The sequence below is a fragment of the Grammomys surdaster genome, unplaced genomic scaffold (genome assembly GCF_004785775.1).
Source record: "Grammomys surdaster isolate TR1022 unplaced genomic scaffold, NIH_TR_1.0 332315, whole genome shotgun sequence".
NCBI classification, from domain to species: domain Eukaryota; kingdom Metazoa; phylum Chordata; class Mammalia; order Rodentia; family Muridae; genus Grammomys; species Grammomys surdaster.
Window position 1 is genome coordinate 1 of NW_021627572.1, and position 4291 is coordinate 4291.

The 4291-nt window shown below is 42.8% G+C and overlaps 1 non-coding gene across 1 annotated transcript; it reads right to left on the reverse strand.

The window, feature by feature from the left end:
• Positions 1–409: 409 nt before the first annotated feature.
• Positions 410–566, reverse strand: LOC114616491. Its single transcript, XR_003710641.1, has one exon. It is a non-coding gene; the product is annotated as a U1 spliceosomal RNA (small nuclear RNA).
• Between the last annotated feature and the right edge of the window lie 3725 nt (positions 567–4291).

Genomic DNA, 4291 nt, shown 5'->3' on the forward strand with positions numbered 1-4291 from the left:
AGAGAGAGAGAGAGAGAGAGAGAGAGAGAGAGAGAGAGAGAGAGAGAAGAGAGAGAGAGAGGGGAATGGAGAGAGTGTGTCACATGGGAAGGGAGATATCACCTCCTTCTCTATCCTTCTCTATCTCACAATTTCTCTGGAGTCACATCACTTCCTTGCCCACTGACAACTGCCACCAACATATTCCTTGAGCTCCAGACATACATTCTCCACCATCAGACAATGCCACCAGTCTGCTCTATCACCTACTTTATCATCACTAGTTGGAGGGTCCAACCTGCTTCTTTTTCTTATTTCCTATGCAGAACCCAGGACAAGACACAGAGCATACTGTTCCAAGCCACAGAGTGGAGAAAAGTTTCTCAGTGTCTTCCCGACAGACTGGCAACATCCACACCTCTTTTTTGGTGATAGAACACCAATACTCTTTACTACCACAAATTATGCAGCTGATTTTTCTGCCTTTGGAAGAGTCACGGGCTAACATACCTAGAGTGCAGTGGATGAGCCTCAGCTTGGGAAAAATCACCCTCATGATCATGAGATCTCCCCTGCCAGGTAAGTATGTATCCACACCTCTAGCAAGCTTGCTAGAAATGCATACTCTCAGGATCCACCCAGGTATATAGAATCAGTCACTCTAGGGGTTGCAGCTGTGATCTGCTTGAATGGGTCCTGACATGCTGGCCTGAGAAACACTGGCTAAGAAACAGGACTCAGGATTCAACTTAGATATTGCTGGACCTGCCTAGCCACATAGTGTTTAAGTCTCCTGTGTTTGTGCCATTAACAGTAAATCCTGTTTAATGTCTGCTTTCTCCTCTGAGCTTCGGGGACCTTGATTCAATCTTATTTACTTTCCAAACTAACGTGTGCACTGTGTCTGGTATTGAGCTGAGGCTCAAATGCTTTTGAACTGCTATCATGAAGTTGCTTCAAATGATTAACTCAGTGCCAGAGATGTCCCTACCTATGCAACAAATGACACCCCTAGCTTGAATGGTTTCCACAGCTGCTAGCGAGGGCAGAGAATATAGTTAACATACCACCCCTTCTCAAGAGACCATCTCCAAGGAGAATCTCACCTCCTGAACAATGCAAGTATAATCCCTGATAAGAGATTCTCATTGTCCTTGGTATATTCTTAAACTAGGTTTTTACTCATGTTTAAACATTAGGTGTACAATTTTTCCTGGCCCTCAAGAAAATGGCTTTGTGTGGCAGCAACCCATACTGAAGGAATGACAATGGTCCCTAGTTCTCTGCGTTGGGAAAGTCCTTGGAAGCGTTTGTCATACTGAGGTCAACAAAACATCAGAAAGCAGGTTGCATCCACACAATGGCTTAGACAAAATGGGTATTACTTAGCTATAAAAAGATACATGTGGGATCTTTCAACATCTTCCTTACTTCAAACTCATAATAACTTAATGAACAAAGTTATTGCTCACCTATTTGGCTGTGTTTTATATAAGAGACCACACTTCTGTTCCTTTCTGTAGCTGATTGGGCTACTAGAGTCACCTTACTCAAGAGAGTTATTGTCAATGCTAGTGGGGGCACAATGAGAGAGACTAGGTTATTCAGCATAAGCAATTCTTGCTTAGGGTATCCCTTTGGGGAGTATAGAGATACCAGCCTCATTCACAGCGAAGGTGCTGGGAAAATTGAAAACAAGAGCTGACTTGTGAATGAGCAGTGGAAACACCAAAGGGAAGCAAGTGCACAGAGTGGTACAAGACCCAGAGAGATGAGTCCCCATGAGAGTCAGGGAAGAACTGGCTGCTGGACCCCCCACAGGTAGCTCTCTAGGTTTGCTCACAATGTTTTTCCTTTTTCCAAGGTGCATGTGTGCCGTCTTCTATGTCTTGAAACTTAAGGAAACTGAGCTGAGCGTAGTATGGAACTTGCAGTTAACCGTGAGTATTTTGAGGGTGATAAGTACTTTACTGTGATTGAGCAATTATTTTGTCATTTGTAGGAGAAACAACTGTGTGGCATAAAGTTAACTATGATCCTAGGAGTCAGACAGCCTGGGCTTAAACATGACTTCTTGTTTCCAGCTGATCCATCTATCTTAGGTAGGTTAACTTTTCTGACCCGATGTTTGCCTCGTGCCTGGAATAAGAACTGTACGCAGTAAATATGAGCTTCTCACAATCCACACTCTTCCCACTGTCTCACAGTAGTCTGAATATTAGTCACAGTGTTGTTGAAATCCAGTTCAAACATAACATGTTTAGCTGGATTCAGGGAGATGGAGTGTGCAGAAAGACTTTATAAAATGGAGGGCAGTTGGGTCTCTGTGGCTGTTTAAAGTATTCTAGATATACTGAAAGTATAGGGGATACAGTGGGCCGATCACATACATCTTATTTAAATGACGCTGGTAACCCTGGGTTTGGTACAGGCAGGAGACCTCAAGATCCTCTGAAGATTCTGAAGGATAGCTGTCCTTCTTCTTCTTAATTTTTTTTTCAAGACAGGGTTTCTCTGTGTAGCCCTGGCTGTCCTGGAACTCATTCTATAGACCAGGCTGGCCTCGAACTCAGAAATCCACCTGCCTCTGTCTCCCAAGTGCTGGGATTAAAGGCATGTGCCACCACTGCCTGGCCTGATAGCTGTCCTTCTTAAATCACTTGTTTTTAAAGTGATAGTTCTCTGACCAGCAGGGTCAGCATTATTTGAGAACACCTTAGAGAAACACGTCCCTCAGGTGACTGGCTCAGAAATTCAGGCAGGCAGTTGACCTTAGGCAATTATTATAAACAGAGGAGCCACCCCCACACCACCCCTGCAGACAAGCAAATTCTAGACTGAGGCCCCGAGAGAGCACACAAATAAAGATCCAGCCCCTAAGAGTCAACGTTCAGTAAGTAACCAAGGTCAAATCACTTCTCTGTACATTCTGTAGGGCATGGCAAGGGAATCCAATGGCCAGGACCACCCATTCCAAGAAACTCTTAGCCCTTGGCTTTGATCCAGAGTGGCATCTGACTGGTGCTTAGACCCTCAGGCTGCCAGAATACATTTGCTCATCCTCCATCATGAGAGAGGAACAACTCCTAGGAGTGCCCTACACTGATGAACAAACTGACAAACATACATAAACCAGCCTTGGTTACGGCCTTCCTGTACCTCATCACCTAGTCTCTGGACTATTGAGACTGACTTCAGCATCCTCATAGAAGAGAAGCAGTGGCCCTCAGGAGCTGCAGGAAGTCCTCTCACCGCTACTCTGTCCTCCTCCCAGAGGAAGGCTTCACATTGCTTTTGCCTCCCTTTTTTAGTCTTCCTCGGGCTTGGAAGTTCTTATACCCACCTGGCTTCCATCAAAGCAATTTCAGGCTGAAATTCCTCTCAGTGAACTAACCTGTGCAGTGAGGAGACAAGTTCTTCCAACTCTCCAACAACTTGGGCAAGCAAGGATATCATTGACTGAATTCTCATTTTAATCATGTTTTAATATCTGAAGATGTATTGCTGGTTGGAATTGCTGATGTTTCAGAAAATTGGAGAAAATAGAAACTTTTTAATGGTTAATACCAAGTTTACACAAATCCTTATGCCTTTATAGTTTTAACAAAAAATATAATACTAAAAATAAAGTGAAAATCTATTTCATCATGATAATTATAAACTGTAATGAAGAAGGAAAGTTTCTTTTTTTCTTGATTCTTAGAAAATACTTCATATTAACACTGTATTCAGTGTTTTGTTTTTGAAAAAGTACCTGCTCAGGCCAGGTGTAGTGGCCTTTTGTAAACCCAGCATTTAGGAGGATGTTCTGGGAGAACTGGAAGTTTAGGCCAGACTCTGATACATAGCAAGTTCAAGAACTGATCAGGTAGGAGCTGGAGAGATGGCTCAGTGGTTAAGAGTATTGGCTGCTCTTTCAGAGGACCCGAGTTCAATTCCCAGCACCCACATGGGAGCTCACAACTATCTTTAACTCACGTTCCAGTGGATCTGACTCACACAGACATGCAGGCAAAACACCAGTGTACATAAAAATAAAGAACAGATTTGTAGGCTGTATTGTACAGATATGTCTAAAACAACAAGTAATGTGTCTGGTTGCTTATACATTCTATGAACTCAATATTACCAGGTTGATTGTAAGCCTTTACAATACCTGTTTGTTGTGCAGTAAGATTCCAAAATAAAAATTCTGATTCAGTAGCTTTGAGGTAGAGTCTGAACTTGAAAAATTCTAAACATTTTGTTGACCAAATTTTGAGTAAAAGTTCCAAAAATGCTTTTCCTAGTTGCTATGATTTTAATGTGATGG